Here is a 16385-nt window from a genome sequence, read left to right as displayed (position 1 = left end):
CACTGGGAAGATCATTGTGATAAGCCAACCAACCCTCGTGTGCTGGTTACCTGTGTGTCTTACTTATCGTCATGTAAACAACCAAAATTAAGACAGACGATGTTGTCAGCTGAATAAATAATGTCATGAGAAAGTTGGCCCAGATGAGATGTGGGGAGGTAGCAAGTGTAACTATAGAGTGGAGCAGCAGTCACAGCGTTCGAGTGTTGAGTGGAGCAGCAGGCGGAGAGTGGAGCAGTCACCGCGTTCGAGTGTTGAGTGGAGCAGCAGTCACCGCGTTCGAGTGTTGAGTGGAGCAGCAGTCACAGCGTTCGAGTGTTGAGTGGAGCAGCAGTCACAGCGTTCGAGTGTTGAGTGGTTAACCTGATGAATACTGGGGGTGAGGGAGGAGGGGGAACATGTCTGGGGAAATCAACATTCACCTTGGATGACGCAACCTGAGGAAAGTTCCGACATTTTCATAAGCAATGTTTATAAGGATCACTAGTTATGTCAGGTTAAAGGGTTTTTTTTAATTTTCGTTCCCTAGAAACTATATAATTGACATTTCAGTAGATATTTAAGTAGAAATTTTGGACTTTAAACCTAAAAATTCCTTAATCTTTTTTTCCGGGTTGGAGTTTTTTTTTAAAGTATTTGAAATTCATTGATGCTGAAATTACCAACACCTTGAGGGCGGTGACCCGGAGGATACACTGCCCCTCTCACTGACAAATAAACAGAAAATCACGCAGACATAAAAACAAACAGACGCAAACGCACGTACAGACAGACTTAGACAAGCTTCAGGTAGACGCAGGTATTAGACGTGTCCTGTAAACAATTATATCCAGACTGGGGGACGATTATAATCACACATTATAAACTCGAACGTGCAGAACGACACACACACACACACACACACACACACACACACCCACACACAGAGAACTCATATATTACATAATGTTTTACGCCACAAACTAGAAAAATAAAGCAGGATCTTGTTGATACAGCACTACGCCCTGAGATACATGAAGTTCTCTGTGATACAAAACAAAACTATTTTCCTCACATCACCTCTGGTTCTATAGGTCAGCTGGCGCGGGTGTGGGCGAGTCAACCTTAAAAGCGATCGCCTTGACCCCTCTTATTATTCTCTGTATAAGATGGGCGAAAGAGGTTTCTCCTTTTTAAGTTCTTCACACTCTAAGACATTTATTGCCTTTTTGTTTGTTTTGGTGTTACGACTGTTAGCGTTATTTGCACAGTTAAAAATATTTTGGTTTCATAAACTGGTCTTCCCTCCAGGTCTAGCACTACCAGCCGACTACATGTTCAAAATAATTTAGACTGATCCGAACACAGGTTTTTACTATGAGTGCAGAATGGTCTACTATTTAGGTTAGGTGTCAACTTTAAACATATCCATATAATATAATAATATACTACTACTACTACTACTACTACTACTACTACTACTACTACTAATAATAATAATAATAATAATAATAATAATAATAATGGGTGATGATGATGATGTCAAAACTTCACGCTGGTCATTTGTTGTGTGTTGGGAAGTGACATCTAAAATTCTCAGTGACGTCGGTTCTGTTATTCTCGTGTAACTGGAGAATTCAAAGTAAATTCTAGGCAGAAATATCCACACGATAATAGCGCCACTGCCCTTCCTACAGACGAGCTATATATCTACAAAAAAGGGGTGAAAGTCGTTTAATTTTAACATCGTCAATCTACACTCTGCTCTGACTACTATCTCTCCCGTCCCTTTCCAGGTCAGCTGTGTCTACCTAAATGTTAATAGAATTTGCGTGCAGGAATCTTGGAGAATTAACATATTTAATACGAGATGGAGTCTTAACACTTTCCATAATTCCGTGACCTATAAGGAAACACCACAGATATCATAGGACATGTTTACATATTTATTTTACATATGTTAATAATACTTTTTTTTGGCGTGATTTTGAAGAAATTAAGATTTCTTGTTAAAAAAATTGGTGCCGCCAGATTCTTACCAGCGACCATAGAGTAAGTCTCATCTTCCTCACTGAAACTATGGACAATCTTCCTATTTCCAGACACGATCTTTACGTTACCACCACACAATCAAATTTTCCCGTTGCCATAAGCCACAGCCCTTGCACCAGTAGAGGACGTCTATTTGCTTTAAAAGTACAACCCTAACTACTCAAAGTCCCTCACATAACGAGATATTTTGCTCTGGTTTGTGTACGAATTGTCATCGGATGCTCACATAAAACTCGCCTCGTCATAGTGAGGTTAATTCAAGGTCCTTTACTTCCCCCAAATACTTGTTCTTCTATAACAGAGTACGTGAAACTAAAGTAGTCAGTTCTTGTTAAAAGAGAGAGATGTTGAGTCAGGTGCTACATGTTATCACACAACCTGGTCTCTCTCTCTCTCTCTCTCTCTCTCAGCACACCACAGGAAATAACCAGTTTTACCAGATAGGACAAAAATTCCTTTCTCTTACCATAATAACCGAAGAAATAAATAAAAACGGGAAATTTGGGATAATTTTCTCACTTCCTCAACTCGACGGGGTCAGGGAGGAAGAGGAAGTAGCGAGGTGAAGACGCTCAGTCCGACTCGTCTCGTCACCCTCGCTGAGACCTGGCACTTTTCTAACCAGTTTATTGGAAATTTTCAGGCAAGAACTTGTATTAGGAAAGGAAGATTGAGGCGGTATTGTGAAGTTTCTAGATTGTGAAATATTAAACAAGACATGAAATTGACACCCCCCACCACCACACCCAAAAAAAAGAACATTACAAGTATGAAACATTCTAGACTTTTGCTTACTCATCCATGGCTGTCAATATCTGGAGTGTCTACGATTCATATCAATATTGTCCAATTCTTTCAAACACCTTTATTTTTTTTCCGGTTTGTTTGTAGGCTTTTTCTCGGGGTCTTCGATTTTGTAGTATTTATTCCCATACTTTATTTACACTTAGATCCTTCGCTGTTCTTATCACGAGGCCCTTGATATGTTGACGTCGTTGACCTTGTAATAAAGACACCTATGGAAATCAATCCCCCCCCCCACCCCCCATGCACGTACGCCCACCCATGAACCAATGAAGTTGTGTGTTTATAAAACGTGGCAAAAAAATTTTCACCTACTCATAACTACGAAATATTCCTTGAACGAGATATTTTTACCTCATTGATAGCAAGATCACAGGCCTCGTAAATATTAAGGTTCTCAACCTGATTTACTGAAAGGATCTACAAATACTTATTTTTTTCATGAATACGAATACAGGTATAACTTGAACTATTTATATATAAATGAATAACATTAAATAATTAAATTAATAACAGTTAAAATAATAATAATCCCAACAATAATAGTTAAAATAACAAACCTAATATAATTCATATTGTATTCTTATAATAAGCACAGTAAATTTAATAGAATTTGTGATGTAAGCTTATGGACAATCTTTAACTATAATCGTCCATGTGTGAATAGTCTTTCTGGGAATCGTCCAAGTGGTATGATAACAGTTTAACCTCAACATAAAATTGCGCATTGTGGTTATTAAAACATAGTGTGGCACCGTGTTACGCAGGCAGGGAATCAAACCCGGGATTATTCACTAACGAAGGAATCATCTACCATTTAATAAACCTTAATTACAATAATAACAATCCTGTCGGTAATTCTTGTGACAAAAATTTTCCTCCCCGCCTCTGTGGTCAAGGATGGATGTTGTTACCAGCCAGTCATTTGTGCGTCGAGTAAGGAAGCTCTTGAACTTATTTTTTATTATGAAATTTTTTTTCAATATTGATGATTTGGCTTCTAAGTTCAAATCTGTTCATCGGTGCTCAAAACTTGATAGTGTTTGTTAGACGTATTTACCAGCTAAGATAGTGAAGACTGCACTCGACAGCCTTTACTTCCCAAATGTAAAGTTAATTGACAATTCACAGGTGTGTCGGTTAGAGGTGGACCAACGTTGTACCCACTGACTCGTCACTCTAAGTTCAGTAATAGTCAATAAATTTCTAAAGCCGAATTTAGAGCTGGGAATTATACAGCGTCTCATTGTGCCACAGGAAACAATTTGTGTTTTGTTGCAAATGTGTTGCACCATCACACTATATATACCCAGCAGATGAAAATATTGATATATACAGTACGTGAGAAGGTTTGCTAAAGACTCTGATGGAAGCCTTAATGACAGCTAACAGAAAGTATGAGTTGGTCTGCATCAGTTTAAGTTCTGTAAAGCCAAACAAAGTGATCAGACGAGTACTAACTTGCCTTGACATGCTACAGTAGTTATAAGAATTAATTTACTTTTTGATAAGTAAAGACTGAACAGGGATTAGGGGAAAGTTTATCATCAAGGCAGTGTAATTACTCGTGTCTTACTGCCATGACCTTATTATTCCTCATATAAGGTCAACATATATTCTAATTTAGCACAAATTTTACATATGCACAAACAGTTGAGTCATGAAAGTTCCTGTAAATTGTAATTCAAACGGATAATTGTTTTTTCATATATCTATGTATTTCTTCACTGGTTCCCCGCCCCTCGTTCTCCCCTCCACCTCCCGACGTTTCCTCTTACTCCCCAGGTCATAAGCCAGTTATGTTAGCCAGGGCACAACACTTTCTCTTTGTCATATAAATCATGAATTTTCTTCTGGCCCAAGACGGCTCCGGCCTCTCTCTTGTCTTGCGTTTTCCTCACCTGTTTCCTGTGACTGTCCAGACAACGTGAAGATCCTCCATCTATGTAACTCAAGTGAAAATCCTCCATCTTCTGTATATAACAGTCTTGTGGCTCAACCTTTAGTTAAGTGACGTATTGCCAATTGTTCTAAGTACCTGTTTTCATTAGCCGCCAGGTAATCATTATATTACCTGAAATAACCAACTCCGTGCAACGAGACTTGTCCAGACTGATCCTGTATCTACCGGTCTCTGTAAAGTTGTCAGGTTACATCCACGGGAAAGTTAGTGTGATGTTTATACTGTGAGGAAAAAGAGCCTATCGCTACATATTTAGTGACTAATGTAAACTCAAGGTGAGAAATTACAGGTGAGAGGTGAAGTACAGGTGTAAAGTGGTAACATAATTAACGTAATAAATAAACAACTATCACAGGTAAATAGAAATATATGGGTATAATTATGTCTTTCTACGTGTCAAAATCCATAGTGTTTTTATAGTAATAGTCTAGTTTACGGTGATAAAAGTCAGAAGAGGTTTAAGTGACTGAGCTGCGGTCAACTAAGAGCGCGTCACCAACCAACTTCCGATTTCATGTTATCCACTTGTTTGCTTTACGTCACCTGAGAAAATCGTTCCTTTCATGTGTGTTACAAAACTGTTTTTGTTTTTGGGGGGCTGGAAGATATAGCCATCAAAGTTACTGTCTATTACTGTATTTTGGTCGAGCCAGAGGGTGGACAAAAGACAGGGTCCATTAGAAAAACTTGCATTGTTCTTTTTTAACTTTTTATATCAAACTCTGGGAATTTTGTTACGATAAGGTGAATGGACGATCGAATTATATTGTATTAGAAGTGTGATGGAAAATGGATTAAAAAAGTATATATTATTTTCTAGTTGAAATCTGACCTGATGACGATGTCTCTTGAAGCGGACATCACTGACGGAGGCTGTTAGTTCGGTTTACATTACTCGTATTACCCAAGAGAAAATAGAAACCCATGCAGCCTGGAGGAACACATTTTATGATAGACCTAAAACAGGTAACCATACCTAACCTGACACCATAGTGAGCCTCTGACAACAACGAGGGTGACTCAGCAGGTTAACAATAAACAAGTAAGAAATAAAAGGAAACTAAAAGCGAATTCAATTAGACGTGAAGGGAAAAAATGCGTAATTCAGAGGTTTAGGAACATTGGTATTTTATAAACGAACTTAAACATGTTATTAAAAGTGTGTGTGTGTGTGTGTGTGTGTGTGTGTGTGTGTTATGTTTGGTGGTATTATTGTGAGTAACTGGTTAGGTTAGGTTACGTGTCTAGTTAGGTTAGGTTACGTGTATGGTTAGGTTAGGTTACGTCTCTAGTTAGGTTAGGTTACGTTACGTGTATGGTTAGGTTAGATTGTGAAGGTCCACCACAAGGAACTTATTTATTTGTCATTTACCTTTTTGTTTATTTTTTTTTATTTAAACACTTTTTTCTATTCCCATTACACCTATTTACCTATATTTTGACATCATATATATTTTTGTTTAAGTAATCATTCCTACTCTTTTTCCTTTGGCACTTAGAAAATACATTGGACATTTAACACATCTTCTTTTCTTTTTTTTTTACTCCGCATCTGAAACTTTCTCTCAGGAGTCGTGAACCTGCTGACGGGGTGATGTTACTCGACCTCAACCACCCCAGTAGCCGCTGGTTGTGGGGGCGGGGGCAGGGGCGGTGGATGGGTTGGTGGTGGGGTGTTGGGAGGGGATGGTGGTGGTGGTGGCGGAGGCGGGGACGGAGGCTGGGATGGTGGTGGCGGAGGCGGGGACGGAGGCTGGGATGGTGGTGGCGGAGGCGGGGACGGAGGCTGGGATGGTGGTGGTGACGGCAGCGGGAATTACTTCTTGGTAAATAATGAACGGAAATGTTAACATCGTTGTAATAATTATACTTCAGTTAGGAAAATTTAAATGAGTGATGTTTATGTCGTGTTTATTATTTTAGCCTTTGTTAAATATTATCTTTTGTGTTCTGTTAATTCTGTATTATTTTCTTTCATTTCGATATATTATTTTTCATCAGTATGTTTCAATGATTGGTTTGTTTACTTTCATTCTTTTTTTTCACGTGTGTGTGTGTGTGTGTGTGTGTGTGTGTGTGTGTGTGTGTGTGTGTGTGTGTGTGTGTGTGTGTGTGTGTGTGTGTGTGTGTGTGACCTGTTGTTTACGATCATCAGAGTTATTACCTACACGTGACGAGAAAGACAGACAGACAGACAGTGTTGAGTTGCATATAACCCTCCCTCTTGTTATGACACCACTGCTATTATGTCATGTAGGTCACCTGACGAGAATTACACAAGAGGACCTGTAAACTATCTGTTGTTATTATTACTCTACTTTAATTCATTCTTCCTTCCCACTTTATTCTTATTTTCTCTCCGGTTAATCATGTTTCCCTTCGTTCATTATTCATTTAGTTATTGATCTGTTTTTTGTATTTTTTTTCTACTTGCGGGTTTGATATCGTATAAGTCATCCACCACTATCCTACCATGAGTGCCACCAATTACCACCATTCTAACCTGAGTGCCACCACCATCCTACCATGAGTGCCACCAATTACCACCATTCTAACCTGAGTGCCACCAATCACCACCATCCTACCCTGAGTGCCACCACCATTCTACCATGAGTGCCACCAATTACCACCATTCTAACCTGAGTGCCACCAATCACCACCATCCTAACCTGAGTGCCACCACCATTCTACCATGAGTGCCACCAACTACCCTGAATGCCACCAACCACCACCATCCTACCCTGAGCACCACCAACACATAGAACACAACATTCATTCACCCTGCGACCTCTGGCACCTACCCCGTGACGTAAACACCTTAGTATAGCGGATATAACATACTCGTCTTTTCACTACAGTAAGACCAAACAAAAGCTAGCGGAAGTTAAAAAGATATTTGCTGATAACAAGTTTGGTGTGCACCCATTGTGTATCTGTCTTTATAGTCTACTTTAAGTGTCTAGGCTGCTTGGCTCTCTCTCTCTCTCTCTCTCTCTCTCAAATACAATAATTGATTCGTCTTAATAAACTAAAACCTCCTTAAACATTCAATTGTATGAAATTTATGTCCATAGATCACGAGAACATGGTTAACATATCAACTTCATAAATTTGTTCTTGACTATACCCCAAAGGATACAACCTAACCTAACTTAACCTAACCTAACCTAACCTAACCATATGATAGTGTTAAATGAGCGCCGATTCGTCTGTCTCTAACCCACACTTCTGATACCGTATTATCAAAATTAGTCCAGCGATATATATCAACCACAAACGTTCGTATACCTTCACTCGGTATTACTCCACTCTTACGTGAGGAACTGTGAGGAAATCCTTCAGTGTTTCCCAAGAATTTCAAAGAACAAGAGAAAAACTGTAATAAGGAGAAGGTAGGAGACGAAGGAGGAGGGCACTGACCACGTAGAGGCACTCCTGTTGTTGTCTAAGAGGAGTATAGTCAGGTGTAGACAGGTGTGTATAACAATGGTTGAAGGAGCAGTTACACCACAAAAACAGCAAGTGTCAAAGATTAGCCATGAGTGATAATTTAGGATAATGAAGATGTACAAACAAGTTGGATTAAGTAATTTGAAAACGGATTTACATGGATAATGGGAGATGAGGATTGTCTTGAAGGCCACAATAATGAGATAAAGAAAGGAAGAAGATACAAGAAGAATTAGGAAAGGGTAGACACGAAAGTTATAAATATTTTGAGAGTAGTAATGGTTTTAAATTAGACAAATTTAGATTTAGGCGTGAGATAGGTAAACATTGGTTTGGAAATAGAGTAGTGGTTGAGTGAAACAAGTTACCAAACACCATCATTAACTCGAATACGCTGGATAGTTTCAAACATAGGTTGGATGGATATATGAGCAATAGGGGTTGGGTGTAAATGGGACTGCCCAGTATGGAGCCAATAGGCCCGCTGCAGTTTCCTCCATTCTTATGTTTTTATGTATGGATATATAAGAGAGATATAAAATGTGGAGAAGAGGACGAGGAAGAGAGTGTAACAGTAAGAGGGAGAGAGAGCAAGAGAAATAGAGAAGAGTAAAGAGAAGGACAGGAACAGACAAAAAGATTGACAAAGAGGAGCAAATCTTCAAAAGTCTTTTGATGATCTGCTTAGATTGAGTTGAGCCAAAACAACTGTGACATCACCAGCTGTGTTGAGTCAAAACAACTATGACATCACCAGCTGTGTTGAGTCAAAGCAACTATGACATCACCAGCTGTGTTGAGTCAAAACAACTGTGACATCACCAGCTATGTTGAACCATAACAACTATAACATCACCAGCTGTGCTGAGTCAAAACAACTATGACATCACCAGCTGTGTTGAGTCAAAACAACTATGACATCACCAGCTGTGTTGAGTCAAAACAACTATGACATCACCAGCTGTGTTGAGCCAAAACAAGACATCACCAGCAAAACAACTATAACATCACCAGCTGTGTTGAGTCAAAACAACTATGACATCACCAGCTGTGTTGAGTCAAAACAACTATGACATCACCAGCTGTGTTGAGTCAAAACAACTATGACATCACCAGCTGTGTTGAGCCAAAACAATTAAGTTCAGAGCAATGAACCTTTCTCAACTTGTAAATTTTATGATGATACCTCCTTCTCTCAGGGCCACCCAGATGCTTCTCTTTGTTTATTTACGCCAACATAACGCTCAACTCGACCTACTCACTTAAATATTCCCTCATTCCGACACCCACGTCTATCTTCAGTTTATTCCCCTTTGTTTATCTTTTTCACTTTACTCGTATAGTCTCAAGGTCGTGAATCTACCATAGTACCATCTTCTCCCTCACCTTACCAAGACTCTTTCCCATCACCTGCAGCCAACGTGAGTCTGTTTAGCTGAGGTAATTAAGGCATATTAACACTTTATCACAGGTTATTCCAGTCTCCTGTTAGTGATGCTGTTGCTGTCGCTCATGAGTTAAATCCCACACAATAGTCTTAAGTTAGAGACCAGGGACATTAGTAATATGAAGGGGGTTCGTTTTAGTGGTGTATGAATTTACCATTTTACTCCCAACACCTGCAGCGGATAAGTCGGGTAAAAATTAATCAAATTTTGAATTATTATACGAAATTTAGGGATTTTTATGATGCTATCGGATAAAATATTACTAAAATATTCTGAACTGATATTGAGTCGGGTGAGAGACAGTGGTGATGGAAGGGGAGGGGGAACTCAGAGGGAGGGTCGCTGTTTGGCTTATGTTATGTTCCAGAGTCTGTCGCTTAGAATCTGGGAAATTAGATAAATGGGGTAAAGTATCAAGATTTTCCAAGAGTAAAATTATAGGTCAAAACATATAATTCCAGGAATGTGATTGATACCTGTGGATTGAAAAATACCTCAGAGTCTTGTCATTGTGTCGTATTTAATATTACTAAGACTTACACCGCATCTTGAATATCATCTAATAAGTATCTGAACCTTAAGATCTTTCCTTCAACCCGAGTAATGTGTTATATATGAGCTGCTGAAATGTACTACTATAGCTTCAGAGACACAGTGTACGCTATGTGAACTCAACAAACTACAGTTAGCGTACAGTGGCACACCTGGAACATCAAGTACACCTGCACACACCTCACTCAGTAAGTCAGGTCATGGGAGGAGTAAAAGTGAAAGTATTCTCTGCGTTTGATCATCCTACCTGCTGACCTTCTTTGGGAGCGGCACTTGGTTCTGTCTCTTTTTCGTGTGCCCTGGTTACGCCCGGAGGAGATCCCCCCCACACACACACACACACCTGATACAGACAAGGAGGACAGTACGCTCTCTTACTGTCTGTAGCTCGACCCTGGCTGGGTTGGGTACTATACCCAGTTACTGACCTCAGGCAAAGAGAAAGTACAATGACTATAAGAGAAGCTATAATTGTGTAAGTAAGACGAGATAGTTTATCACTGCTGCACAGGAAGTTGGTAATGAGTCTGGGGAATCTTAATCTTTTTCTGTGGGCGGTACCAGACGCCAGGGAGGGGAAGTTAGCACCAAGAACGTGTAGCTATAGTAACAAGCACAGTATATTATGATAAATGATAATAGGATAGAATAATAAGAAGATGAAGAGAAAGAAATTATAATAATAGTAACAATAAGTAAAAAAAAACAATAACAATAATGAGAATAATAGTTCACCTAAATAAAAATTACTTAAATTTGGGGTGCAACATGTACGTCTTCCCAACTAACATACTCCACATCACTCCACGCACCTGTCAACACGGTGGCCGCTATAAGGTGACTCAATGCCTCCTTTTATAGAGGAAACACCAGCTGAGTCTTTGGATTAAATTATATGTCAGTGAATTCATTTGCTTATACGAGTAAAGATATTAATAAAATGGTAGAAGTAAAGCTCTCTCACTACCTCAATGTAACCCTGAAGTAGAATATTGTTTGTGTTGTCTGATGGCTTCTAACTAATAATATAAGATGTGTAGTAAATATATTTGTTTTTCCATATAGGTAATGTACTTATAGGCCAATGTGTTGAGACTACTACTATTATTATTATTATTATTATTATTATTATTATTATTATTATTATTATTATTATTATTATTATTATTATTATTATTATTATTATTATTACTGTTTTTATGGCATCTTGACTCGGTGGACAATAAGATAATTAATTCTCGTGTTGTTGATAGATTCTGTTTTATGGTCCTAAAGCATTTGACGAGATTAATTATTGTAAACACTATTATTCATAAGTCTATTAAAGTTAATCTAAAATTCTTTAACCTGTCGTCTTACCCGCGTCCCTTACATGATACCTGATGACATAATTTCTTAAAACTGACCTCAGTGTCTCCTCTGACCCCTGACCTTTTCTCTTTAGGTTCACTGAGATCCCTTTCCTTTGGACAAATTAAGACTTTGACTCAGTATTTGCCGAGTAACAAGCTTCCCGGTCATCGATTATTTCTTCCAATTAGGTTCAGTTGACTAGATAATAGATTTAGTCGTAGTTGGACCTTCGCTATGGACCATCGTAAGGGCGAGGTGAGAGGAAGGTGATATACACTCATTATCTTAAGTCCGTGAGGCTTTCTTAACACTTGGCTGATCCGTGTCGACACAAAGATCATCTGTGTGTCAAAAAACCAACAACAACGCTTCCATGCTAAATGTAACCTATCTGTTTATCCTATGTTTAACACTATGTAATATAACAACTAAACTAACAGCGTCAGAAAAAAAAAATGATTAAAACAACGAGATTATATTGTATCTATAATAAACCAATAAACATTCTACCTTAAAAACAAAAACATTTAGTCGACATAACTGTATTCCTTTGTGCCAGGTCCGGGTAAAGGTATGAAAGTCACCACCGCTGAATCTACAACTATAAATTATAAGAGTGTTGTTAATAAGTAAATAAGGTAAATCAGATAATGTTGATGAGAACTATAGAGATAATGAATGGAGGAGAGACAAAAGAGACGGAGTAAAGGACAAGAGATAAGAAGGCTGGGGATGTTTGGTCGATGAGACGAGTGAGACACGTTGACTGGTAGGTTAAATGAGGTTAAGTTAAATTAGGTCTCAAAACTTTTATAATTATGAGACTCAGTTAATTTTATAGCAGGTCCGGGGAGCTCAGTTACATACATGGGTGTGAGTGAGGTGTGTCAAGCCAAAGGTACTGGTTCACACGCACCCAGGTGAATATTATTACAGGTAGCGTCGTGATGACCTGATTGTACTCATGATCATAAGCAGGTTTGATAATGGTGAGCAAACTTGTCATCTTCGAGCTACTAGTAATTATCTCCGTGTTTGTATATCTTTTGTGTATCATCATTATGTCTAGTTGGTGAAAGGGACTAGACAGTGTGCAGGTAAAGGTGAAAGTATGCTAGTATACACCTGGGCTAGTGTTGAACGTGTTGACTAAAATATATATATATAATTTTAGCCTCATCGAAGTATTAGACTAGGTAATAGGTGGATGGAAGAGTGGCAACACACTAATTTGTCTTAATGCCTTGATGCTGGTCAATAGAACAAGCAGAGTTTATGCGCTCCCGACACGCAGGTCAAATTTGTTACACGAGCGTGACTGAGTAACTCTAATGGGTACTGCGTTAACGTGTGTGTGTGTGTGTGTGAGAGAGAGAGAGAGAGAGAGAGAGAGAGAGAGATTTGCGTCAATACCTCGCAATTTAGGTTTCAATCTCGTCAGGAATCTCTTTTACATTACAGTCAAGGAAATCTCTGAAACCTTGTAAGAGGATTGTAAACCAGGGAGGCTGTCAAGTCTTCATTGTTTATTCATCTACGTATCAATGTGGTGTAGGATTTTCAGCTTTATGATCAAAACAACCCAGCGTAAACTTCCATGGACACTCAGCCAGACAGACCACGCCAATAATTGCCAAGATTATAACTGATAATAGCCAGTGCCATCCATTACGATAATTTATTATAGTACCTCTATAAACCTATGTATAATTACGTGTTTGTACTTACAGATAATTATATTAAAAAGTCGTATATGAAATACGATTGTAATTGGAAGGTAAATAAACGTAAGAATGATCTCTAAACCATTTGAAGTAGTGGTAGGAACTTTTATTTAAGGTGTAACAGATCGTCACCTTTATGTTTATGCTGTATAGATGCTAAAATAATGGTCACATTATCAATATCAAAGTGAATAAAGAATATGACCCAATATATCACGTGAAACAGTTTATACATATTCTAACACAAATCTATTCCTTTCTCTAACCTTAATTCTTGGAACACATCTCTTTATATCACGTATGTTAGTTACAGCAGATCTTTTCTTCTGTTTTGTGTTGGACTGTGACTTGGTTCCTTGACGCGGCATTGAACAGAGGAATTTTTTGACTACCGAGTATTGCAGAGTCTTGTGTGCATTATTCCCTGGCTGCTAAATCAATAACATACTGTAGTTTCAATGTTGGTGTATATATTATTCAGTTCTTTGTGTATCAGGTTTTCGTTAATTTCTTGGTCAGTATTGTTAAATTTATAAACACAGAAGACCATAATAAAAGAATTCTGACTGAGTTACTCGTGACTGCACTTACACAAATTCTAAATTATTTTTCCATTATACTGCAACGTATTATAAGCTACTCTTATGATTAATGGACCTTTTATCAACCCACATACTATTGCCATCAACAAAGCGATATTTTCTTATATGTTCTCTGGGGTTAATGTTAGGTTAGGTTAATACACGAGGTTAAGACGTGTAAAATGAGGTACTTTTTATGTCTCAAGTGTCTGTCAATATTGCGTCGGCTGGCTCTCGCGTCCGGTACTGCGCCGATAGTGTGTTAATGTAGGCGTGGTGGGCACTTACTCTGCTTGCGTCTGTGGTGGTGCTTGTGTCAGTAGTGCATCATAATATAGCCTAGAGGAGATGAGATTTGGAGATAATTAGCCCCTTGAGTACGATGATTTAACCTCCTGAGTACGATGACTTAACCCCTGAGTACAGTGATTTAACCCCTTGAATACAGTTTCGTCGTATTCAAGGAGGCCAACTCTCTGTACTCAAGGGGTTGTCATCGTTTTCAAGGGTTAAGTCATCGCACTCAAAGGTTAAGTCATCGCACTCAGGGGTTAAGTCAACGCACTTAAGGGTTATCGAATTCAAGGGTTCATTCATCGTCCTCAAGGGTTAAGTCATCATACTTCAGGCTTACCCTTAAAAATATAAAATTACCATACTATTTTGCGGTAATTCAAAGTTCATAAATAGTAGTCAAAGTTCTGGAAAAGACAATTTAACTGTATTTCTCTCACAAAAAAAAAAAACACGCACAAATATTTCCAGGTACAGTTGTAATAGGGACGTAGGCTGCCTCTCACTCAGCAGCGACTCGATATAATGGATAAATATCAAGTGTCACAACCCCGGTCTCTGCCAGTGATGGTAGTGGCACTCTGGTGGTCAGTTACTGCCCATAGTAAGTGTCCACATAGTCTAAAGTGTCTTCATAGTCTAAAAGTAAGTGTTCACATAGTCTGAAAATAAGTGTCCTTGTAGTCTAAAGTAAGTGTCCACATAGTCTAAAAGTAAGTGTCCTATTAGTCTAAAAGTAAGTGTCCACATAGTCTAAAAGTAAGTGTCCTAATAGTCTAAAAATAAGTGTCCTAATAGTCTAAAAGTAAGTGTCTTCATAGTCTAAAAGTAAGTGTCCTAATAGTCTAAAAGTAAGTGTTCACATAGTCTGAAAGTAAGTGTCCTTATAGTCTAAAAGTAAGTGTCCACATAGTCTAAAAGTAAGTGTCCTAATAGTCTAAAAATAAGTGTCCTCATAGTCTAAAAGTAAATGTCCTCATAGTTTAAAAGTGTCCTTATAGTCTAAAAGTAAGTGTCCACATAGTCTAAAAGTAAGTGTCCTAATAGTCAAAAAGTAAGTGTCCTAATAGTCTAAAAGTAAGTGTCCTAATAGTCTAAAATTGTCTTCATAGTTAAAAAGTGTCCTAATAGTCTAAAAGTAAGTGTCCTCATAGTTTAATAGTGTCCTAATAGTCTAAAAGTAAGTGTCCTCATAGTCTAAAAGTAAGTGTCCTCATAGTCTAAAAGTAAGTGTCCTCCACAAACAATTCTCTAAGCTCATTTCATACTCTGATAGCCTCATCGAACTTGTTTTGTTAGTGTTGGATAAGCTGTACACATACCAGCTCAGCAGTGGGGTATGAAGGCGATAATTTCCAAGGTTATGCTCCCACATCGATCATAGAATAAGTTATCACGTCGAACACAAGGACAACTGTGTAAACAAGACCAGTGCCAAGGTCATTCAGTATCATAATGTGTTACAACAGTCTGGGTGAGTGTTTCATGTTAAGTGGGCATCTAGCCTAATAGACCATAGTGTGATATAGACGTAGGAATAAGAGATCATTAGGCTTAGGTTAGGTTAGGGATGTGTAAGAGACTGTCCTACCACTTCAGGTGATGGGGTGAAGGTGGTTAGTCTGCAGGAGGACATCTGGACGCCTTACGCTGGGAAGGTATACGCCAGGTACAATTTCAACAGCGGGCAGGTGCTGGAGAACCTCACCGTCTGTTACCGCCTGATGCCAACCACCTACGCCCTCCACACCGAACACCTCTCCCTCCATGGTCAAAACGACATCCTCGAAATTGGTAAGTGAAGGATGATGTTGTCGAAGGTTCAGCCTCAGGAGATAAACTATCTCTTATGCAAGTTTACCTGAGCTTCAAGAGACGTAGACGAATTCAGCACAATATTGTCACCTTCATGTATTTCACCTGTTAGTTTCACACCATTTTTTTTTTTACGAAATGTTATTGGTTTTTTAAGTAAACAGGTTAGGTGTTTACATATATATCATTATCACCCATTGGCACACACACACACACACACAGACTGAGGCATATAAACAAACAAACATAGATTAACATATAAACAGGCACACTAAGACATAGAGACAAAACACACACAGTGAAAAATAATGTCATATATTATTAATACACAAACAGTTTACCGCCGCCTCTAATACCCACATGAAATATT

This window comes from Homarus americanus, unplaced genomic scaffold, assembly GCF_018991925.1.
Source record: "Homarus americanus isolate GMGI-L3 unplaced genomic scaffold, GMGI_Hamer_2.0 scaffold6317, whole genome shotgun sequence".
In the NCBI taxonomy this organism is placed as follows: Eukaryota; Metazoa; Arthropoda; class Malacostraca; order Decapoda; family Nephropidae; genus Homarus; species Homarus americanus.
This window is presented reverse-complemented; position numbering follows the sequence as displayed.